Source organism: Parambassis ranga, unplaced genomic scaffold (assembly GCF_900634625.1).
Source record: "Parambassis ranga unplaced genomic scaffold, fParRan2.1 scaffold_22_arrow_ctg1, whole genome shotgun sequence".
Taxonomy (NCBI): domain Eukaryota; kingdom Metazoa; phylum Chordata; class Actinopteri; family Ambassidae; genus Parambassis; species Parambassis ranga.
Window position 1 is genome coordinate 34289 of NW_021144778.1, and position 25656 is coordinate 59944.

Genomic DNA, 25656 nt, shown 5'->3' on the forward strand with positions numbered 1-25656 from the left:
ATACAATTATTGTATGCAATCCTGTTCCTCTCAAGCTCTTTCCATATTAGCTAAACAGCGAGCAGATTGCACTTATCCCATTCAATGCATGCATGTGCAATTGGACTATTACAGCAAATGACACGTGAAATTTGTCACATACAAACGGTGTGCATCACTCTCCTTTCGCTTTGTTTTTAATTATAACGTCACCTCGGTAAAATGTCATACAACGACCGATATGTTTCGCGTAATTTCAGTGCAAAATATTAACGCACCTAGCGGGATTCGAACCGGCGCTCTCGGCGCGATTTGTGGCGCGATTTGTGGCATCAACGTCGACACATGGGCGCTAGCCTTGGCGCAATGGATAGCGCATTGGACTTCTAGTTAAACACAGGAGAAGTGATTCAAAGGTTGTGGGTTCGAGTCCCACCAGAGTCAAAGTGCCTTTTAACTTTTAACCTGTGGCGCTGTCCTTCAGGGTGGATACAGCTCCTGTCCTGAGAGCTAGAAAAAAAGGACTGCACTCAGACATCCCGGAAAACAGCGTTGCTGCCCCCGGCTTTGTGACCGTACAGGTGGACAGAGATCTGACTGGTGTGAGCTTTTGCTTGGCACAGAGGCAGCTAATAAACTGAAAGTTGTACCTTTTTCAAATGACATGGTGAGGAGGAGAACAGAAGATCTCTCAGCTGACATTCAGGCACAGCTGCTGGATAGACTGCAATCATGTAAGCAATTTTCCTTTCAGTTGGATGAATCGACAGAGCAGAGCATCTCCAGTGCTGCTCAGTTGATAGTTTTGGTGTGCTATCCCTGGAAAGGAGATATTTTGGAAGACGTTCTGTTCTGTAAGTTATTGCGCAGATAAAGTCTGTCAATCCAGAGATTAAAGCTGCTCACTGTATGCTGCTGAACATGAGGCACTGCTGGATCACTTTGAGGTGCGATGGCTGTCGCAATGGCTGCAGCACAGAGCTCAAACTGTACCGACCAGCTCAGAGGAGAAGAAGAAGGAGCAACATCACATCAGGAAGGCCCTGCAAACCTGTGGCTATCCCAGCTGGGCTGTCATCAAAGCCACAAAAACAAGACCCACAGACAACAAGACAAAGACAACAACTGGCTGAGGAAGAACATTGTCACTGTAGAACTGAAGAAGCTACGGGGGAGTGTTGGTCCCACTTAAGATTAAAATTTAGGGTGTTTTCACACTTGCTCCCTTTCGGCCCTCTAAACGAATGCAGATCGATGACTCAGGATTTTTTGCTCTATTTAACCCTAACTCTATTTTCCCTGAATGTGCAGTAATTTAACCAGAAAACACAGGAGAAAGCCGACATTCTGCTTCAAGTGAAAACTACCCAGACTTCAGTGCAGTGGAGGAGTCTGAGAGCTCTAGTGGACCTGGTGTGAACAGAAAGAGGACTAAATTACATAAAACCAGTGACCCTGACATGATTTGAACATACAACCTTCTGATCTGGACTCAGACGTGCTACCAATGCTCCATGAGGTCTGTTCACAGCTTCTGCTCTTCCAAGGACTCAGTTTAGCATGACATGATCAGTTTGATGTTCATATATGTGTTACACTTTATTACTAGATGAGCTGCAGTGAAACATCCAAGCCACCACGTCCCAGCACATATCAGAGATGCAGAACAGATGGAACAGTCTTATGGAGTGATGGAGGCCATGAAGCCTCCTAAAGCTTTGAATGGAGCTGAAGTCATGATGCACTGACCTTTCTTTTTATATAATGTCTCATAAGTATTTGTTATAATATTGCCCCAAAAAGTCAGCCACACTTGTGTGAAACCAGCCTGTCCAGTTAGGATCAACACTGATTGTGGATCAGTTTCAGCTGCTGTTGTGCAAATGGAACAGACAACAGGTGGAAATGAGAGGCAGTTATCAAGACAGCCCCTATAAAGGAGGTATGTGTTATAATACTTTAATAAATTATGTCTTCAGCTACTTTTATACTCATTATTAATCCCAGATTAAGGTGTCATTTAGGAGAGAGATTTAAATTATATCTTTATGTAACTTCTCCTTCTGATACACTCTGTTATTCAGTTACAACATGCTGACTGGAAATCTGCAAAATGAGCCCTGAATTTTTAGAGAAAGTAGAAAGGACACCAGTATTACTGTCCAAACTAAACTAAAGGTTCCACTGAGATTTGAACTCAGATCGCTGGAGTCAAAGTCCAGAGTGCTAACCATTACACCATGGAACCTGCTTCTCATGGGTCTTCTTCTCCTCCTCTACCCGGCCGACTGTCAGCAGTTTGACATTGGTAAAGATACGTGCAAAGATTTCTTTGTGTCAACAAAGATTGAACACTTTGCATATCACTGTCCTCCATGAGGAGACTGTCTTCCATGTCTAGATAAGGCTTGCTGTCTAGCAGCTGGGAGAAATGTCTTTTTGTGGCTGTGGCATTAGCCCAACATTGAATCATAAAGTTTATTTGTTGCATAACAGGAAGTGGTCTTGTATTAGGGTGTGACCCTCCTGAGAAGCAGAACCTCTCCTCTGATAATTGTCTCTCATTGGACAGATATGAAAATTAGCCTGAGCTATCCGGGCTCTACATGTTGTTACAGAGAATAATTCTGTGCAGACAGGTTAACTGAAACAGAGAGCATTGATTCAGGGTGAACTTCCTGTGTGTGCAGACAGTGGAGGTGGTTTCAGGTGTTATAAATTGGCATCCCCATGGTTCAGATGAAGAAGTGGTTCCAGTTCCTCACAGGTCCTGTTTTCAAATCCCGGACGAGCCCACATCTTTGAACTTCAGTAGATTGGATGTTTGCATTTACAGGATTAATCTTTATTCCAACTTAGACCCTGTAAACAGCTGTCTGCTCAAACTCCCAGCAGCAATCATTCTAGAACTGAGACCAAATCATCAACCGCAAGCGCTACTTCCGACTGTATCCTGGGGAAGCCACTCCACGCCTGTATGGACTCCCCAAGATACACAAGGAAGGAGTCCCCCTCTGCCTCCTTCAGGTGATGCTTTATGGCCTCTGATGTCACCTGGAGATAGTGGAGAAAAAACAGACAAAAGAAGTGAAAGAGGAGCACGACAACTAGAACAAGAACAACAAAAAGTTTCAATTACAATTAGGAAAACGATCAGAAAGTTGAAAATGATGACAGGTATGATCTCTGCCAGATCCCCACCTTTGACTCCTGGAGAGTCTGAACGAGCTCCTCATTGTCAAGTATATTCCCCTTAGAGTTAGAGAGAAGCTCAACAATGCGGTCCTTGATATCTTTCAGCTGATTGCGGTCAGCGTTGATGCGAACAATCAGCTTATTGCTCTGTTCCTCAAGATGTGGACTCTCAAGATGCACCACATCACTTTAAAGAGAGAAACAAGTTGCAGGGTTGTAATTTAAGGGTTTTGGAGGTAGAGAAAGGAGAGGAAAGGGGGGAAAAGAGAAGGAAAAGGGTAAGGTTGTGAATGTGAGTCTTAAAGTTTGGTCAGAATTCAATATCTGTCTTGTGTCTACCTGAGCAGTTGGTCCTCCAGGCCAGACTCAGTCACAGTGAAATTGATGATTGTAACTTTAATACATTTCTGGAAAACAGAAAAAAATGTACATGCCAAAAGACACATTTTACATCAATCGAAGCCAGGATCACACACACTACAATTCTAATGAAACACTCATTAATTTATGAAGATTTAACTGTCATGTCACTCTGCATCATCAGTGCCTTTGTTTTTTCTGTCTAACAAAAACGCTCCTCAGACTTATTCGGCCGTTACAGTCACCATGCAACCCCTGGTTTGAATAAACACTGGAGTAAACCCTTGCATTCACAGGGTCCTTCTGCTCTCCTGGCTGGTGTTGAACAAAAGGGCATTGCACACAGGTGTAGCTGGCAGGTGATTTAATGTCTGCAGAAACATGGTTTGATGGCAGGCGTTCATTATACTGCCCAATATGTAGCTTCAATGGCAGAAGGATTCACAAAGGTTCTTGTGTGCGATACTGTTTTTATTCCAAATGTGTGCTTCTTGGAAAGCACATAAATACCTATTATAGTTGATAGCCGTTTGGGATTTTGTGAGCAAAGGTTTGTTGAATGTGAATTCCAAGACTCCTTAGTGACCTAACTGTCTCTGGTGCACACTTGCTGATGCCAAGTGTATTACCTACAGCATTCAAGGAAACATGATCAGACATGGAAACACAATAAAGAAGCAGTGAAAATATCTTAATTTAGTGCAAATTTGCAATGCTGAACGAGCTGGTTGGTGTCCTTTCTACTGTATGAAGGGAAGCTTGGTATTGTTGCGTTAGGTATGCTGGGGCGGGGGCCAGTCTGTGACTTTGTCTCTGACTGTGTCTGAAAGGAGGTTCTATTTTCATAGAATACATATGTCCTCTGAATTAATTTACGCCACCTGATCCTGTGGGTCGATCATAAGAGGCCAGCGACGGTCTTTGGTTACCAGGATTGCATTCTCTGTAGATACAGTGTCACAGGGCAACCCTTCAGTGTTCCACTGGAGGATGTCATATGGATCACTCAGAAAGTCGATCAGGCTCAAGGGGGAACTAATGGGTATGTTTAGCTTCTGACACTGCTTAATCCACTGGGGAACAAGAGTAAACAGGGTATATGGTATTAGCTGTTACTGCTTTTTCACAATATGTTTCTAAAAAAAAAAACTCTAGACCAGGCTCACATTGGCCATACCAGCTGCACACTTTATCACAGAGGCCCTAAAGGTTTTAAACCATCCCATCACACTGTACCTACCAGCTGTCTATGGTGGGAAGTGAAGGCTCCATAGTAGGCAATGCAGGCAGCTGCAATGCATGCATTTCCCACAACACTGTTGATGTCCTGCTCAAGATTTGCAACATTTTTTCCCCAGCGTATCTGCTGTCCCCCAGAGCAGAAGTCAGTTTCCCTGCTCTGTCCAGTCGAGCCTGTGTCAGAGCCATTTTGCTAACTATGAGGAAGGAAAAAAGACATTTTAATGAACAGAGTTTAGACAAGTTCTATTTTTAAAGCATCAACTGATTTTAGAACTGCATCCAGGTATGGTTTATCATATCAACGTAACAGCATTAAAACATGGCCCTCACCCAAATCTTCCTTCTCATTTATGCTGCTGTCCAACTGGTCCTGTAGGTCCGTCATCTGATCCTCCATCTCCTTAAGTTGTTGTTGCTTTTCCCTTAGTGTTTTCTTGGTTGTATCCAGCTCTGCCTGCGTAGGTAAGGGTAGCGGGAGAAGAGTATGCAGACCAGTCACACAGAGCGGTGCATGGCAGATGAATAGCCAAAGTGACAAAGGAACAGACAGCAGACTGTGAAGAAATATTGCAAATGTGCATGTGTATCAGTAATAATAAACTGCACTCTTTATGACTGACCTGTGCTTTAACCACGTTTTCTTTTTCTTTGGAGTAAAGATCCATAGCTATGACCCACATGCACAACGACCCGTAAGCTTTGGACACCTTCTCCACCTAAAAGCAGCACATGATAAAGTATTACACCCAGCACACTGAAACAAACTGTGTCAAATTCCATCTATTTTTTCAGAATATATATCATTAAATCTACATAGCCTACAGTACAGTGGATAAAGGATGTAAATTACATTGCCATTCCAATACTGACATTAGAATAGAATAGAATCTGGCTTTTATCAGGTCAGAGGTGCTGCTGTCCTTAGTCTGAATTTATGACCATCTCGTACCAAGCGGAGCTCCAGAGAGCAGAAAAACAACTGATCTCATCTGCCACAGCCTGAACTGCAGAAAACAAAGTTATATGACACACTATGAAATTACTTCTTAATACATTCAGTATCCTCGAATTACTTTGATTTTCTATAAAACTTCCTAACACATAAACACTTATGAAAATCACATTATTAAGTGATAAACACATTTAAACATGAATACTTCATGTTAGGGGCACACTCCTCTATATCTGAACACACACTGCAGAATCAATTCTTTCACCCTACACTAGACAGGCTGATTTCACACAAGTGTGGCCAGATCAACCTGTCTCTGGCAACAGATTAAGTACCACAGGCTTCTGAACTGCTGTGATCTCCAACCTCACCTTTATTTCTAAGATATTTCAAAGGGTGGCTGCAAGTCAGTCCACCTACAGCACGGGTCTGAAGTGTTCCTGGATTAAACAATAATCTGTTAAATATCACAGACCAGAGTGAAATCAAGTCCTTTTGAGGCAGAAATAAGCCCCTGGACTCACTGTGGGGCCACAGTCACTTTTTGGCAGATGAAAACACCAGTTTTTGAGGTTTATTCTTTTAAAGGGGTCTTCATGGTATAAATGTGCTGGCTGCATCATAAGTTCTTGTTATTTAATGATAGTTAATTATAACTTCCTGGACCTGCAGACTCTTTGTCTTCATATGGGCTGAATGAAGGGAGACTATAGCACAGATTTGACATGTGTGACTTCCACATGCTTTCCTACCATGAATGGAACAAGTCAAGCAGCACATGATGTGTTTGTGTAACACTGGAGATGTTAGCTGTACATGTGCAGAACAAAGACATGACCCACAGCAGACCATCATGTCCTTCTGATCAGTTTATTGAGTCTGTTTGTGTCCACTGCTTTCAGTCTGCTGCCCCAGCACACAACAGCAAACAAAATGGCACTGGCAACCACAGACTCATCAGCAGCAAGTTAGGTGATATTCAGGCCTAAAAAAATCCTTCAAACTTGGCACACATGTATAAGGCCTTCCTGCGATTGAGTCCTGTGAATTTGGTGCCTGTGTGTCAAAGTATTGCTGAGAAATTGCTGGAAATACGGTAAATCAGGTTTGGCTTTTCCACATTCAAGCCTGTGCCATTCAGACACAGAATGGCCAAACCTCTAAAATTGGCTCAGAACATTAGCTCTGGGCCCTGGACATGTGTGCCACTCAGTTAGCTACTTAGCTTTAGCAAGTGGCTAATGAGCTGGAACAAACATTTTGTCACTCAGTGGTGGGAGTTGAACAACCTAGTCAAATATCAGCCTGACATTCCTAGAAGAAGAGAATGTTTCTTCATTGGAAGGAGGCCTGAGGTGTGCCACAGAATTGCTGAGTTAGTGCTGGAAATCATGTTTGGATCCCTACAGGGTCTCTGTAGGACCCAGAGGACAGAGAGTCCCACAGTGCAGACAGGCCCCCCTCTCAAAGGGGACAGGCAGGACATCTGGCCGGGGGAGAGGGAGGGGCCAGGTGGAGGGAAAGACAGTGCAGCAGTTCATTCTGCTGCAGACAGAGGGAGAGAGCAGACCACTCTGAGAGAGCTCCAGCAACTGTAAGTTAAGCTAGGTTCTTCTTCATGCTAATAGCTTAGCATAGATCCCTGTGCAGGTCAAAACAGCTCATATTACCAGTGTTGATGCATGTACTTTTATACAGCTTCAGTGATTTGATTCTGCAGGATCTGTAGCTGTAAAATTACAGCTGAAAAACTTTTCTGTAGCAGAAAAAGTCCCAGTTTTTCTTTGATGTCAACAGGCATCAAGTAGAACCAGAGATATATGATATATTAATGCTGAATCAATCTTGAACCCCTTTTTCTTTCAGATGACAAAGCCTAAGCAGATGCTTACATGTCCTGTATGTGGTGGGACCTTCTGGTACGCCTCCAGGCACCTAATGAAGGCCCACCACATACAGAACACACAGGAGTGCACCCTGGTCAATGGTCTGGCCACAGGCCATATAGCCCTTGGCTGTGTGCAGTGCCAGTGGGGACGGCCTGCACCAATTGCAGGGAGCTGGCGGCCAAAAACCGGGCTCTTCGGGAGAAGCTGGCACAGCTGGAGGTGAGTGAAGGGTAACAGTATGGCTTCACTTCTACGTAAATTGTATTCACATACAATGCACTTCATCTTCTCTCTCTACAGAGAAAGCTGCAGGGGGCTGGAAAAGAAGAAACCCTCTGCTCCAGCCACTGAGGCAAGTTGTTCCCCAGCAAGAATTTCACCAGCAGGAAAATGCCAGGCTCTGATCTAATGTTTCTTTTACAGCCTCAGTCATCATCCAGCTCTGGTGAAGATTATATGGTAGAGGAGGGGTGGTGGGATCAGGTGCAGCAGGAGGCAGAGTTAGCACATCTGGAGGCTGTGCAGGCACCGGTGGAGGTGGAGCCATGCCTCCTGAAGAGCCAACCCTCTGCTTCAGCCACTGAGACAAATTGTTCCCCAGCAAGAATTTCACTGTCACCGGCAGGAAAATGCCAGGCTCTGATCTAATGTTTCTTTTACAGCCTCAGCCGTCATCCAATGGGGGTGTGGCGGTGCCGGCAGAGGTGGAGGTGGAGGTGCCTGACTTTGACGGCGGGGAGGACAGGGCTCTAGACTAACTTTTTGCACTGGTTGCACTGGTGCGCCTAACTTTTTTTCTTAGGTGCACCGGCACAAAATTTAGGTGCACCGCATCACACTTCCATATATTTTTGTACGCATCAGTACATTTTGTACATACATATCATCTTAAAATGAGTTTGGACCTTGTATAATGAACACAGTTAAATAAAAAGTATTTTAAATACTGATAAAGTACTGATAGTACTCATTCAATAATTCAATACTCATAGGTTGTGAGTCCGATCTAGGGATGACCATAACATGGGGCACTCAGGAGAAAAACACATTCCTTTAGAATCTGGCTTTTATCAGGTCAGAGGTGCTGCTGTCCTTAGTCTGAATTTATGACCATCTCGTACCAACCGGAGCTCCAGAGAGCAGAAAAACAACTGATCTCATCTGCCACAGCCTGAACTGCAGAAAACAAAGTTATATGACACACTATGAAATTACTTCTTAAATGTATTTTCCAAGCTGACCGGAAGCATTACTTCTGGTCTCGCGCTGCCTCCTTGTGGCGACATGCCGAACGGGGGGTTTGCTAGGGGCGACTGACAACAGACCTGAGCCCTAGCAACCGGCAGAGAGACGCTGTATAAAGCCGGAGTCAAGAGATATTGCTGAGAATTACTGCGTTGTTGCTTTCCATAGCATTTGTCAGGCGCGGTGTTAAAATGGAATCTATGTCTGAAGTTCTCGACCCAGTTTTGGCTGAAGTGGGGTGGGGTAGCCGTTATGCTGTCCCCGAGCTCAACGCTGAAAACAAAGCCTTACTGGAGGAGGTGAGGAAACTTATTATTAACATGTTTAATGGCACAGACGTGTTTAGCTTCCTTTTCTCTGTTTGTTTTTGGGTGTCATCATGTGGGTCGTTTAAAATTACTCACTGAAGAATAATGTTGTAACACAAACCGTTGATGAGGTTTGTTTTGACTGAGTGCAGGTTGTGCACACGGTCCTCCTGCAGTGACACCAGGGTCACTGTTCAATTCATTATTTTAAATATTTAAGAGCAGCTGAAATTTCCAAATAAAATGTAACATTTGAATCTTTTTTTCTTGTTAAGTGTCAGATATGTATGTATGGACAAAAGGTCCTCACTTTACACTTTAGATTGTGTTTTCTTAATGTTATTGCACATCGGTTTTCGGTATCTGAATTTTGATTCACTGTGTGCTGTGTCATGATGATGTCAACAGATTTGTAGAAAAGAGATAGAGCGGACACAACTGGAAGACAAACTGGAGAAAAACAAGGAACAAAAGAAGAACATCGCCAATTACCTAAAGAATATTAAAGAAGAGCTGGAAAACACTGAGGTCAGTATCTATGAGTTGTGATATGTTTGTTTTGTGGTGGGTTATGCAGTGTGTGTTATTTGTGTTGTCTAGGCTCTGTGTGAGGCAAAGGAGAGAGAGATAGAGTTAGAGAAACACCTGACAGCCCTCGCGGAGAGAGAAACTAGCCGTCTGACTCAGGACACGGCTAAGAAGCTCCTTAGGAGAGAGGAAAAACACGCTGGAGGTCCGAGCCTTTCATAAATAAAAAATAGAAAAGAGAAGTAGCTATAGATTGTGATGCCACAATAACATGTATCTGTATCCCCAGAACAACATTTTCAAGGCCAAACAGAAGCTGGAGGAGTTCAGGCAGCAGATGAACTGGGACCAGCAGACAATGGATTGCATTTTGGAGGAGTCAGCAGGCAAATATGAGGACACGATGGCCATCAACAAATACGCTCAGCAAGATGAGCAGAGGATCAAGGTAAAGAGATGAAAACATCTCTCTTCTGCAGCACTTACAGCTTTGAGTTATCATCAGCTAACAGCTGTCTAACCTCCCCTGGTGCAGTCGCTCATTCTGGCGATAGAGAAGAAGTCTGTGGAGGCCAATGAAAAGCTCAAAGCACTCGATAAAGAGAAGACTGAGACAAAATTAGCCCAGGTAATGTGTAAAAACACAGCACATCCATGGTGTTATTACTAACAGTATGTGTAGCCAGTTGTGGTTTCCCATTAAAATCCCTCTGCTGTCGTACCAGCTTGCATTGGATAAGGTGACAGAGAATCTGCAGCAGGCTCACCTGGAGACACAGCAGCTTACCCACCTGTGGGAAAACACTATCAAGTACATGAAGCAACAAGATGCTGAGATGCAGCAGTGTGCACTGGTAAAGCATGGGACATTAAACATCTACTGGTCATTCATTCTAGAGTGAATTCACACAGGAGTCTTTTCTTTTAAATTATTATTGCAGCAACTTGCAAAAGTCAACCAGAAGCTGAGGGAAAACAGGGCCGCCATTGCAGAGAAGAAGCACCTGATGGAGATCCAGAGGAACAACAGGAAAGAAACCGAGAGGAAGTCAGCGGTGGCCAACAAACAGGCAGTAAAACTGCAGCAGGAGCTGAAGGAGCAGGAGAGTGACTGTGGCAGGCTGCAGGATGAGGTGCTGAATGTGGACTAATAATAAACTGCCTTCATATTGATATTATTATAAGTGAACTGACTCTCGTGTGTCCTGCAGCTGAAAAGCTGCAAAGGCAACCTAGAGAGAACAACCTCTGATGTGAAGATGCTGACGTCCCACATATCCACGATGAAGAAGGACATCCAGGACTACAATGACAAGTCAGTGTATCACAGCAGGGCTCTGTGTGTGTATTGACTGGAGCTGTGGTAATGTACTACACAATGTCTGTTTTATGTTTCTGTGTATTTTAGACTGAAGGAAGCCAAGATCCACAATGCTGCGCTGGAGGAGAAACTGAAGGTTGAAGTAGATTTTCCTCAAAGCTAAGAATGGACCTGACAGAAAGGCTGTATGCACTGTGATTTTAAACTCATGGGTTCCCTATCAGGACAGCATGGTGGAGCACAAGTTTATGAAGCTAGAGGTGGAGCGTATGAGGGATCTGCTGTACAACAAGGCAGACGGCGTGCTGTCTTTGGAGAAGAGGAAGCTGAACCTGCAGAAAGCTATGACAGAGAGGGAGGATGAGATCAAGGTGTACAAAGAAATGCTCAGCCAGCAGCTGAAGCTCGGTGAACAGGAGAGGCAGAGACTCAGGTAAAAAAAAAACAAATCACTCAGTTCTCAAAGGTTTGTCACATCACTCAATGTCAATCATTGTGTCTCAGTGCTGAACTCAATGAGAAACTGTCCAAGACTGAAACCATTAAGAAACATTTTGAGGTTGTGACCCTGACCAAGGCAGGTCCTGAGGCGGAGGGGGAGCAGTCACAGGCTTACTACATCACTAAGGTCGGAGCTCTTCACACATAGTCTACTGAAGCACACACCATGGTTCCAGACTTTTGCATCATCTGTGTGTGCTTTTCACCAGGTTGCACAAGAGAAAGGGGAACTTAAGCAGAAGGGTGATGAGCTGGATGCTAAAATCCACAAGCTGGAGCAGGAAAAGAGAGCTCTGGAAAACACCAACCAGCTGTTCAGCAACTCTAACTCTGTATACCGCAAATCTTTCAACAAAGCTGAAGAATCCAGTATGTAAACCAGCCACAGCCCTCTTCAACTGTATACTTGTTGATTGATTGATTGTTAAATGATGGTGGCAGCTTTAATTGGCCACAATGTAATTTGTTTTCGTTTTAGGTCCGGACTATCAGGAGAAGTTGAAACTGGAGGAGCAGCTGAAAGCTGCTGAAGTGAAGCTGAAGGATAACAAACGATCCAGGAGCTCCAACAGGACATGCAGGTTATTGTTGTTTATAGCCAGTGTAGAGCAGATCACTGAGAACGAAGCAATTAGTCTTCGACGGCTCAGGTTACATTCAGACTGATTCTGGATTAACTGGATCTTAACCATGCAAATACTTTGTTAGCTCATATATTATTAGCATAATGGTCAACATTCAGCAGGCAGTAATAGTTAAATTACTGTTTTTTTGTTGGAAGTCAGTGTATTATCACCGCAACACAGTGATGGATATGCTTTGGGCCAAGTTAGAGAATCAATCATTTACACACTTAGTCCAGCACCCATGGAGCACACAGATCCCTCCTTTGTAGAAGTCGCCCACAGACCATGTGGCCTAAAGATGCATCTCTTTTGTGCAGCCATCACTGCACAATACTACAGGGAATACAGAGGGTGTATTATGTAGCGCCCCTGTGAAAGCTTTAGACCAAAAATAAACTTGTTTAAACTATCTGCCTGACATTGATCTCGTATGAATCTCTGTGTATGTGCATGTTCAGCTTTAGTGTATTCATGGGTGTGTGTCTGTTTCCAGGACAAGAGGACCAAGAGGAGGGAGAAAAGATGAGAATAAATCAGACACTCCTGGAGAAACTGAACAAAGACATCACATTTCAGAAGGGGAAACTCGACAGAGCCACAAAACAGGTTTAAAATCAACCGCTCATTTCATGACGCGGCAGTAAACACAGGGGGTGTTGTGTGTGTATACAGAACACCACCTGTTTAATTCTGTAATGTCCTGCTGTTTTCCAGTGCTCCAAGCTGACCAAACAGATCCGCTCAGCAAAAAACACCAAGAGTGAGACTTTTGAAGAGAAGGACATTAAAGTGACAGAGTTGAAGGAATTTAACAAGGTTATTGACAAGATGCTGAATGAGGCCATGGAGAAAAACCCAGACGTCAGACCGGCGCTGGAGAAATACTTCCTGCAGGTGCAGAACAGCTCAAACAGCAGGACTAATGCAGCCACAGCAGCGTACCCTTTAATGCTCCTCTCTATTACCCCTCACAGGCCAATGTGTCTCTTCCACCTCCTCCTTCAACTCCTTCCACCCAGCGGAGCTTCAGGACAAACTCTGCCCGCAGCTCGACCACTTCCAGGTCAGACTTACCCTGAAATGGGTCACACTAGAATACTACACTGATAACAGTTCACCTTTAACAGTCAGTCAGCTCCACAGCTGCAAGGTGTTGGTGATAAAAATGCACAAGATGAATACGACTATAAACAGAGTATAACGAATCGGACTTTGCAGTGCGCAGTGCGGACCAGTGCAGCCTTTGCAGTGTGCAGTGCGGCCTTTGCAGTGCGGACCAGTGCAGCCTTTGCAGTGCGGACTTTGCAGTGCGCAGTGCGGACTTTGAAGTGCGCAGTGCGGACTTTGCATGTGCAGTGCGGACTTTGCATGTGCAGTGCAGCCTTTGCAGTGTGCAGTGCGGACTTTGCAGTGCGCAGTGCGGACTCAGTAAATAAGTGCGTGTGAGAAAAATGTGCGGGCCGCACTAACACTAAACTTTGATGTCAAGTGGGGGGCCACAAAATATCGGCTTGTGCAGTGCGGACTTTGCAGTGCGGACCAGTGCAGCCTTTGCAGTGTGCAGTGCGGCCTTTGCATGTGCAGTGCGGACTTTGCATGTGCAGTGCACCCTTTGCAGTGCGGACTTTGCAGTGCGCAGTGCGGCCTTTGCAGTGTGCAGTGCGGACCAGTGCAGCCTTTGCAGTGTGCAGTGCGGACTTTGCAGTGCGCAGTGCGGACTTTGAAGTGCGCAGTGCGGATTTTGCATGTGCAGTGCACCCTTTGCAGTGCGGACTTTGCAGTGCGCAGTGCGGCCTTTGCAGTGTGCAGTGCGGACCAGTGCCGCCTTTGCAGTGTGCAGTGCGGACCAGTGCCGCCTTTGCAGTGTGCAGTGCGGACTTTGCAGTGCGCAGTGCGGACTCAGTAAATAAGTGCGTGTGAGAAAAATGTGCGGGCCGCACTAACACTAAACTTTGATGTAAAGTGGGGGGCCACAAAATATCGGCTTGTGCAGTGCGGACTTTGCAGTGCGGACCAGTGCAGCCTGCGCACTGCAAAGGCTGCACTGCAAAGTCCGCACTGCGCACTGCAAAGGGTACACTGCAAAGTCCACACTGCAAAGGGTGCACTGCAAAGTCCGCACTGCGCACTGCAAAGTCTGCACTGCGCACTGCAAAGGGTACACTGCAAAGTCCACACTGCAAAGGGTGCACTGCAAAGTCCGCACTGCGCACTGCAAAGTCTGCACTGCAAAGGGTGCACTGCAAAGGGTACACTGCAAAGTCTGCACTGCAAAGGCCGCACTGCACACCGCAGAGTGTGAGAGAGTCCGACTTTATGTGGAGGAGGGATTGATTTTGGAATGAGGAGGCTGCAGCCTGCGATTCCACCACTAGATGTCAGCATTGCACAGCATTGGTGGTTCAGTTCAGATTGAGAGAATGCAAAGAGTGTGCAAAGCTGTCATCAAAGCAAAAGCTGGCTGCTTGGAAGAATGTCAAACATCAAACATATTCTGCTTGGTTTAACACTGTTTGTTCACTACATCATTCCACATGTGTTCCTTCATAGCTCTGATGTCTTCAGGATGAATCTACAATGTAGAAAGTCATAAAAACAAAGACAAACCACTGAGTGACTTTTGACTGGTACATTTAAAATGTCATCATATGTCCTAACCAGCAGGGGGAGCACTAATCATAAACTCTGTGTCTCACATGTTATTGTCATGTGTTTTTATGGACGATGATGCTGACTGTTGTTTTCTTGCTTCTCTCTGTAAACAGCTTGTAAACAGCAGCTTCCCTGAGGGGAAACTCAGCTAATAAATGATGCTGTAACCTCTGGGACTTGATCTGCTGGGTGGAAGTCCACTACATTATCCATCCATCCTCATCCATCCAGCTACACCCTCCCTCCTAAAATGCAGGCTGGAGGATGCGGGCATCGATCCCGCTACCTCTCGCATGCTAAGCGAGCGCTCTACCATTTGAGCTAATCCCCCTTGTATAAAGGGTCAATCGCAAGCCAATCAGGACTCACTGCACTACATGAAGTGTACTAGTGACGAATTGGAAGCATCAGACTTTTAATCTGAGGGTCCAGGGTTCGAGTCCCTGTTCAACACTTTGTACTCCCTCTTGCTTGTACTCCCCTTCCCTCTCTGTTAATGTGCTTGGACAGAGCTCTGTGAACAGCCAGCCTCAACCTCTCTGATAATCATCAGAATTAAAAGAAATACATCAGTCTGTGTGGAATGAATGTTTGCATTCCGCACAGACTGATGTATTTCTTTTAATAAAAGAAAAGAAATACATCAGCACCTAAGAAAAAAAGTTAGGCGCACCAGTGCAACAAGTTAGTCTAGAGCCCTGTGTGTGTTAACATGTTAGCACAGTGGGAGCTGTACTTGTTGGTCTGTTTGGCTGCACTGTGTGAAAGATGTGATTATGGTGCGATTGTCTTTGCAGTGTGATAGAAGCATCTGTTGGAGCCTGGTGCTGCTGTGTTTTATCATCATGACAACAGTGGCAGTTCATTGAAGTATTTTACTGTAGAGTTCCTATGATCCTGGACTTCTGTCAATCACACTGTGGTGCCCTCCATTTTCTCTTGTCGTTCCATGTCAGCCATTTTCAACACAGTTGCAGAGAATGGATGCTGCACCCTCCTGCTCCCATTCTCCAACTGCAGGTGTATGTATTTTGCATCTTCCACTCAATTACAGTCATGAAATTCTCCTCAGTTTAATACATCTTTTAAATTTCCTTTATATTGAGTCATAATACAGTATTGAGTTACATGTATCACAAAGAATAAGTGCACTGGAAAACAGACCTAAAACAACGAGAAAGATGTGAACTTTTTTTCATACATATTATTCATTCATTTATACATTGTTCTGTTAGTGGTCCTCTCAACTTAGGTTTAATGTTGTGTTTTGAATCAAGCTGTTAACTTGCCTACAGTAGTAGTAATGAGAGTTCCTCCTCACATTTTTTCCAAAAGCTGCATGAGGAATTACACACACCACCACAGACTGTGACAGGTCCTGGTAAACAGATTTGTTCTGTGAGAGCGACTCACAGCCAGGGCGATTACAGGTACAGTCCGTTTTCCCGAAATCATCATTGTGCCTGTAATGCTCTGTTGTTCCTGGCCTACCACAGTGAAGGTTTGTGCTTCAACAGCGCGGTGACTCTGTCTATGTTGAAGTCAAAACAAACCTTCTGACATAAGGTAAGTTTCGGAGCGATCACCTCACCGTAGAGGAGTTGCCCCAGCAGGTTCAGATGGACACAAATCAGTACAACGTCCACATGGCTGAGATCAGTGTAGGAAACCTGGAGGGAGACCCCCACAGCACTCGAAGGGAAGCTTGGTATTTGCCTCTTGCCTCGGGTCTTCAGTGTCTGTCGGTAGATGTCAGCCATGCTTTGCTCGTCGTGTCCCCCCAGTTCGTCGCGGTATTTCGAGACAGATCGGGACGTTATGGAGTGTTCGATCCACACTCCAGAAGTGCAGCAGGCTTGCCCCAACCAGGAGGAATGGCGGTAATGCTTACTTTCGCTCACTTAACTGACTTGATCAAACACTTGGACAAGCTGTTTGAAGGCCGTGGTCCTCATGCTGGGAGTTTGTGCCTGTTTCTTTTGAAAGCGTCGACTCTACCCAAAAAAGCTTCAAGTACAGCATCACCGGAACAAACTCCTGAACGACCACACTGACATCTGTGAGCAGACATCACAAATGACTATACATGTCAAAAAACCACAGAGCAGCACTCATAAAGGACTACAAAAAATGTAACTAATAAAAAGACAGAGCAGAAAAGCAATATAAGACCAATGCATTATTATTATTCATTTACACATAGCTTTTTGGCACCACTGCGCACTTTGTGCGTTTTCTGCTGTTGGGCACTCAAAGCGCTTACATTGAGATGCATTATTCATTCACACCACATTCATACAGTGGCAGTGGTGAGCTACCAGTGGTCTCCCCTGGGGGAGACTGACAGAGATGTGGCTGGCAAAGTGCGCCTATGGCCTCTCCGACCACTGCCGATTCATACGCATCCATATACCAGTGAGTGCACTGGAGGCAATGCGGGTAAGGACACACAGGTAGAAGCTGGGGTCAAACCACCGACCTTCAGGTTATTGGACAACCCTGCTCTACCACTGAGCCACTGCTGCCCCCAAATTGTGTGGTAGAGGCTTGCTTGACTGGAACATATGTTCATGTATGTGGCGGTGAGTGTTTGGCCCCTTGTGGCACTCCACAACATAGAATGTTGGAGTGGATCTGCCACACTTGTGACCGGCACCTCTACCGAGGAAATATGCCGTCTCTCACAGTGGCAAATCATTTAGACGTAGCCCCCTGAACTGTGCGATTTAAATGTACTTGAAAGGCAATTGATTGCAAAAGTCTTGCCTTTCGCAAAAATAGTCAGATTTCTGATCCAGTACCGGCTCAGTCTCTCAGTCTACCACCTCTCCTGTAAGACTCAGCTCTAAGCCCTGTTCAGAATCCCCAGCTCAGTATGGAAATACGACAGTGGAACCAGCAGAGCCAGTGGCTGGCCCAGCCACCACACAAACACCTGGCCGCCGATATCCTGAGCAGTTGCGGGTTGCACCTAAAAGCCTGAACCTTTAAGGAACAAGAAACTGTATTATTGGTGTTTGTGGTTGGACATTGTGGTTGTGAGCAGCTAAAAACAATTATTTTCAGAGAGGATTTTCTTTTAAATTAATACAAGGTAAACTTTGTTTATAGTAGGTAATAGTAGTAGTAGTTTAATAGTAGGTATGGACATTTCAGTATTTTGAGTCTTTCTGGTTTTATGGTTACTAGGGGTTAAAGTTTTAAGGGAAGGAGTGTAGTGTATTGAGAATAGGTTAGAAGAGCATACTCCCCCTTGTGGTCATTAAAAGGAAATGTTGGTCTGTTCCTGTGGGTTTTGTTTTGCTCTCGTCTCTAAGTAAAGTACCCAGTCAGCTGCAGTCTGGTCTCCGTCTTTATTTATTGAACCCACCTCAATGTATTACTATACTGTATACTCATAAGAAACTTAATAGCTTTGTCTTAGACATTCTTTCATTTTAATAAAGCAAGTTCACATTCAAAATACTTAGAATTAAAGAAATACATACTGAACATATGCAATATAGGCCTAGAGATGACAAGTGTTCTCCTGTTGACTGCTCTGCCACAAGAAAGAACAAGAAATGCTCCTTTACCTGAGGAACGTCTTCTTGTGACACTGTCCGGACCGAGAGCTGCTCCTTATGACTCAGATCTGTTATGTGAGGTGTAGGTTTTCAACAGGACCCAGGCGCAGACAAAAAATAAAGTTCAACAAAAGGGAGCTTTATTTAAAGCTAAACTACAACAATGACCAGAGGAGCGGGAGAACAAAAGGAGGGCTACTGAAAAACAGTGCCAGTCAAAAATGCAAAAGACAAATGTACCAATAAACATGATGATGAAGAAAGGATGAAGAAACACGGAGGAAAAAGGAGGACGACGAGACGGTGGAAGGCAGGTAACCACAAGGGGAGATGAGCAGGGATTCACATGGGAAGAACTGACAAAGACAAAGGGGAAGCACAGGGCTTAAATAGAGGAGAGACGACACAGATGAACACAATTAGGGAGGAGCTGGTAGTCAGGAGGAGGTAAAAACAGGGAGACATACAGGGAAGACAGGACTACAGAATAAGACAAGGGGGACACAGCAACACTGAGGACAACAGGGAGGAAAGAGGGATCAGAGGAGGAGGAAGACTAATAACAGAAAAATCATAACAAATGATGAGGGAACAGAATAAACATGACGATCCACAACAAGATCAGGGGTGCAGTCTAAAATGATGGAGACATATTTGCATATTTTGATCTCTGTCATCATGTGTTCTATTATTTTAGAACTGATGGACTCTATCAGTTCATTCTGGATTGTTTTGCCAGGATCATGTACATGGCTGCCAGCTCCATCTTCCACTACTGGAGCAACAGAAGGTCCGCTTGATGCATTCATCAGTGCTGGGTGGTGCTGCTGAGGTGGAGCAGATCAGAAAATGTTATCTGAATTTACAGCATAAATTTAAAACTTTCAGAAACTGTGTGGTTGTGATAACAGAGCAACAGGCAAGTTATTGACTCTGCTGTGCAGGTGAGATCTGATCATATGTGGCAGGTCTGGTTTAGGAGCAGCAGACATCAGTAAAATGTCAGGTAGACCAGGTGGGAGTCATTTAGTGCCGATCTCAAAGGGTCTGTAATTTAATGTTTACACAGGTTTGCAGTGCATGGCAACGAGACGTAAAAACGTAATGACTGCTCTGCTGCTCCAATAAAACATCACAGTTTATAACAGACAGTCTGCTCACACGGCACAAACTAATTCATGGTTTACAAATGTTCGCATTTCTGGAGAGTTGCTTTTATCCAGCTGCCGGTAAAAAGGGCCAGGACGCAGCCTCCCCGTGCAGCAGGGAGCAACGAGCATCCCTCTTCCTCTCCATCATGTCGCTTTAACTTCTCTAATGGCTCCAGCATCGCTCCCTGCTGCCCGCTCCTGCCCGCACCGGGCAGCAGGGAGCGATGCTAGAGCCATTAGAGAAGTTTGATGGCTTTGCGAGGGATGCTCCGCTCCTCTCCCCTGTGCTCCTGAAGCCCCCCAGTACTCCGGCACATTCCCCAGAGAGGGACGCTCATTGCTACATGGGGAGGCTGTTCTCTGGCCGGGCAGCACGCTCCCATGCAGCCCGTCCATGAATTCTAATAGGGCTACTATACTACAACTGTGAAGTATACAAGGTTATTTACGCAATGACATGATACAGACCACATATGTATTTGATTATATAAGCTTACACTTAGAGAAAAACACATCTATAACTCTTACAAAGAGTTAGGGAGGAACCCTTTGATGAGGTGAAGGCCGAAGCACTAGGAGCCACGGACATAAGGTAAATCATCCAACATAGGAGTGACACAGAGTGTTTCACAGAAATATGTTAGACCAATTATTATAATTAGTAGGTGGAGATAAAAGGGCAACATGTCCCAATATGGGAATACCAACGAGGGTCTTGACAAACTGTTTATCTGTTATGCAAATGTACCTCAACTTTCAATAAAACGAGCCTGTGTCCAGGGAAGGGCAGAACACTTATGGACGGGAGTGAAGCAGACTGAAAGGCCTGTGTTCACTGTGTTATCCCTTTTGCAAAAGGTGAAACTACAAAACCCAGGGTATTGTCTTTCACTCAATGTTCTGATCACAGAAGACGGACTGTGACAATCCGGGGTGACCAGGGAAGGTCACGACACAACCAATAATAACAATATTTGGTGCGCACGTTATACATAATTCGTGGCCACAATTTATTTCTTTTTTACCATGTCACAGAGGGGCTCCGTAGTTTTGGAGAACTTGTACAGACACTCTCTGATAGCAGTCTGTATGCAGAAGCATGTTTAATCTTGTGGTGAATTGTGTCGAAGTGCTGAACCGGTGTTGTGCACCTTCCGAGGCCCTCTGCGTAGCTGTGACCAACAACCAAGCCCTGCAGCACCGCGTGACGCACCACGATGCAGACAGAGAGGGAGTGATCATGTTCTGCTCAGAGAATCATGATGCAAACATTACACAATGAGTTAAAAACAAAAACAAGAATTGCCTGTTGATTTTGTGTGATTTACTCTGTTTGGCTGGCGGGCCAAAAATAACACATTTTAAGACAGAAGCCGCAGGCCATAGAAAATCCGACCGCGGGCCGTAGTTTGGACACCCCTGCTATACTGTATAATACACAGTGTACTTTATCTGATATACAAATTATATTAGTGACAATGTCAATTTCGACAGTGAAATGCTAATTAGCAGAACGCAAAGACTCAGTAAACTGCAGTATAATACAGCATGTGGGAATGTTATGCTCTGACGTTAATGATGTGCACTTTAACACTGATGTGCACACTTTAGACAATATGAACTGTAACACAACAAACAGCTACAGGCTCACAGCTAAGTAGAGCATTCTGATGGACTATTACAAGCTGGGAAAACAATCATGTAAATTAACTTTATAAGACCCGCTGAATACGTTTACACGTTTGCCTGAGGAAGGAGTGATGGGGAGTGTCATGACTATTTCCATAACAACTAGACCCCTCCATAACATTAGCTGGCGTTAAAACTAGCAGATAGCGCTGGCTATTTATTGATTAGCAAACCATGATATGTAATTGTTAATAACGTTATTAATCATCGTTCTGCAACAGCAAAATAATATAATTGACATAATCTTTACTGCAACGTTACCTCTGTCTTCTCTGCTGTTTTCCTCCTCTGCACCAGACAGCTCGGGACGTTTTGACATGTTGTGGCTTGTTGACCAATCAAAACACCGTGTAGCAGGTAAAGTCCATTATTCAGAGGAGGAGGGGGGTCTTCAGAAAGTAGGCTGTTATTATTATTGTTGTTATTACTACTACTTAGTAGGCTTTGCTATGCAGTTAAATTAATGTGGCCTTGTTCTTTTCTGAAGACATGATACCAACTAGTTTTAAGATTAGTGGAAGTTGCACTTTTTGTCTTGCTCCATTTCTGGCGCCCCCTGGATGTACGGCGCCCTTAGCATTGTCCTATACTGCCTACGCCACGAGCGGCCCTGCCTGTCGGGAAGCTCGCCAGTGCTGCGTTCAAGGCACACTCGGAAAATGTACGTAATGAAGAAAATAAAGAAAAACAGAAATACATCATAAGTACAAATAACCTGGGTTACAGTGGCAAGACAAAAAAAACCCTTTTAACAAGAAGAAACTTTGAGCAGGACCCGGCTCATAAGGGAGAACCTTCCTGCTGATAACGGGTGAAGGAGGAAAAGAGGGGATTGTTATAATACATGCTGACAAACTATGTGTAGTGTTTCTATGTGTGTAGCTGACATGTTGCTCAGCTTCCATTGGACACATATACTAGATGGAAGCTGCAGCAGGATTGGCTGATGACTGATCACAGGTGTGAACAATCAGCCGGTGACGAGTGGAGCAGGAGCAGCTGCCCATGCTGCAGAGACACAAACAGCAGCAGCACTCTGTGACCCATGTCCACTCTGTGTGTCCTCCAGACAGTCCTCCTCATGTCTCTGCTCATGTCTTTATCAGGACAGCAGTCAGGTCCAGCCCTCTGGGGGATTTCTGCTCTCACTGTTTAACTCTGATTTCCTGATAGCAGCACTCACACAGCTCAATGCTGAAGAATCAGATCCTTTCATGAATATGTACTGCAGCTAATACAGCAGTAAACATTCACCCCTTCACTCACACACAAAGAAGGAGAAAAAGACCAACAACAACAACCAGGAAGTACCCAGACCATGACCCTCAGTCCATGTTAGACACACAAATGTTCTCTTGCTGCCTCATATATCCAGCCACTGACAGTTACCATGGTAACCAGGTCATCAGTGTTATTCAGCTCACCTGTCAGTGATCAGAAGCCACTGGCGGCCTGAACAGTGTAGTTATATTGGTTTAAATTAGCCCAATTCATTGTTAATGGGAGCGGCCATCTTAGATGATGTAATCAGAGAAGCTAGTTCACATGCCGGTTCAAACTTGGCTGTTTTCCCTGTATTTCCTATGGGAAGAATTCAGTTTAGTTTTGGGGGCGGTTCTCACACACCGTCTGTCCAATCACTACCAAAACAAAGCCTAGTCATAGCACGCTATTCCAGACCGAGCCGGTCGATTTGATGTACATGTGTGGATTGACTCAAAACTGCGAGACGAGTCACGCATCAAAGGGTATATTAGGGTTAGGGTATAAGTAAATACCCTATTGTGCAGGTTGTGTAGTGTTGACATACTTACAGTTTAAAATGGCCAACTGTGCCTGGTCTGAGAAAATACATCAACTTCTCCGCCGAATGAATAACTTTTATTTACCAGGTATATATAGGTATATACTTGTGAATGAACTTATAACTTTTAGCGCCTGTTTATAAATAAATTATTTGTTCCCACAGGCTATAACCCTATACTTATGTGCTCAGCAGGGCGGAGCTAGACGGCATCACATTTAGTACAAAAGACCCAAATAGCAGTGATCATTATCCAATATAAATACATAGATGAACATTACATCAAGTAATTATTCTTTTACCATTTATATATATGATAAATTGTTGACAATCCCAGTGTCACAAGACCATCTAGGACCAAAGCCTGAGGCTGACGGAGCGGGTCTCCGGTTTGAGGAGGAGCTGAGGCCTGAAGTGGAGGGCATGGAGTCCTGGGGCAGGTCCAACTTTGGTCGTTTGGTAGCAGGCTCCTCAGGGGAGATGCTTCCAAAGCTTCCAAAGTCAAAGTGGACCAGAGGAGTGGCAGGAGCGACCTCATGAACACCAGAGACCGAAATGATGGAGACATCATCGTCAATCTCACGTCTCCCAGACGTCCTCCAAGAGGACCTGCTGGAAGGGAGACAGAGGTTGCATGTCATCCCCATCATCTTCATCCTCTGAGAGTTCAGAGTCATCGGTCATGCTACCATAGGCAGAATCCTCACTGTCCCAGTCCTCCACGTCGACCTCCTCCCCCTGCTCACCAAACTCCCTGTGACCAAAGAGTGGAGGAAAGTCTTCATCATCCCACCAGGCCACCAAGAATTCCTGCAAGCCGAACGGCTCCCCCTCATCCTCGTCTTCTTCATCAGAATAGTCGTCCTCAAGAGGCGGGATGAGCTCAGAGAGGTCTCCTGAGGGACGCTGGCAGATTCAAATGCAGAATCATCATTTCAGTGTAATTGTCTACAATGAGTAATGTTACTTCAGACAGAAAGTGTTTGAAGCCTTTGACTTTGTCCATAAACAAATAAAAACCATCTGCAGCCACACAGTCCACAACCAATAGAAGACAGAGGAGATGGGGCTGTTTACACTCCTAGCTGCTAAAGTACATGCATGGATCCATCTGATGACTGACTGCAGGTGAACAGGCAGTGAGCAGCTGCTTCATGAGTCTCCATCAGAGGGTGAATGAGGCTGGGGCCACACTAACAGGACAGTCACAGTCTTTGATTGGAATCATGGCAGAAGAGCATTTACACAGCCTTCTGTTAAACTACATTTAAGACACAAGGTCAGCTACACAACACATTGCTGCAGCTGCAGTCTGAACTCTGTGTGGTACTGTTGTGTTATGTACTGCACTCAGCTTTGACCGACTGTCCTGAAGAAACATTTCCATCAGAAACTATTGTGTCCTTCTGTCTTCAGTCCTACAGACAAAGACATTTTTGACATGATGAGCAGCATTGTGTCCATGTAGAGTGTGTCTGTGCAGACACCATTCAAATGCACATCAGCTGCTGCTGCTAACGTTCCAGTGTGAACGGCTAATCAGCTGGACAAAGGAGACAAATGTGAAACAGCTGCAGCTTCTTATCATGTCCATCTGTGTCAAATGTCTCATTGGATACTGACCAGGCTCGATGCAGGTCCTGCATCTGAAGTGAAGGCTGACCATGTCAACAATAACATGTATCATGTATATATCATGTCTGCTCTACTAACACAAGCACACAACAACTGTTTTCACTAGAAACATGTTGTATGTTACACACAACTGCTAACAACAGTGTGTACAAGACAAATGATGCTGTCACTATGATGAACACAACAACCCGACACATGTATCACACACAGTTACCACTTCTGTAGCATTTAGCCTGCTTAGTGCATCAAGCAGGAATACACAATCACTTCTTTAAGGCTGTTCCATACTCCGCGAGACAAAGAGCGGAGAACGCGCTCCACGGGTGGTAAGAGTGGTAAAAAAAAAGGTCTTTTCCGCACTGAGGTACCATACTCCGCGAGACGTGTGTGTGCAGAACTCCTCATATGGCCCGCCCACTAAACTATAAGGAAAGACTTTACTGAGAGAGGGTGCCTGCAACAGCGTGAGATGTCCGGCGATGAGTTGTGAAAATGCGACATTAAAAGTAACAATAGCAAAGATTCAGTGTTTGTGCCTTTATGACCACATTTGCACATCTACTGTGTTCCAATGTGCCTGCGATACTTCAAACTGTCCGGTGATGAACTGTGAAGAGGCGACATTAAAAGTAACAATAGCAAAGATATACAGACACTGTTAACGAGCCTATTATGCCCGGGTATGTTGGAGTATATAGAATGGTAATAACAGTCACCATCTGGTATGTGTGAATGGCTGTCTGGAGTTATTGGTGACAAATCACCCTGACTTGCCTTTCTTTCTTTCTTTTATTGCTCATCATGCAAAACCGGTATGGTCTTATCTAAATCTGTTGAATCAGTGCTGTTTATACACCTACCTATATACCTGGAGAGTGTCTTGCGCTTCTCCACTTTCATCACGCCCACAATAAATTCCGACCAATCACAGCATGGTTGCCACACAGCCTTGAAAGACAAAGTTCGGCCCGGACCCTGTGCACAAGAGTGCGGAACAGCGGGCGGTCAGAGAC

At 44.8% G+C, this 25656-nt stretch overlaps 2 non-coding genes and 1 pseudogene across 2 annotated transcripts; 1 reads left to right on the plus strand and 2 right to left on the minus strand.

Moving 5' to 3' along the window:
- Positions 1 to 2155: 2155 nt before the first annotated feature.
- trnaq-uug (transfer RNA glutamine (anticodon UUG)) lies at positions 2156 to 2227 on the minus strand. The gene has a single exon. It is a non-coding gene; the product is annotated as a tRNA-Gln (tRNA).
- A 6778-nt stretch (positions 2228 to 9005) lies between these two features.
- Positions 9006 to 13207, plus strand: LOC114430260 (coiled-coil domain-containing protein 39-like; annotated as a pseudogene).
- Positions 13208 to 15056: 1849 nt separating this feature from the next.
- On the minus strand, positions 15057 to 15129 carry trnaa-agc (transfer RNA alanine (anticodon AGC)). Its single transcript has one exon. It is a non-coding gene; the product is annotated as a tRNA-Ala (tRNA).
- Between the last annotated feature and the right edge of the window lie 10527 nt (positions 15130 to 25656).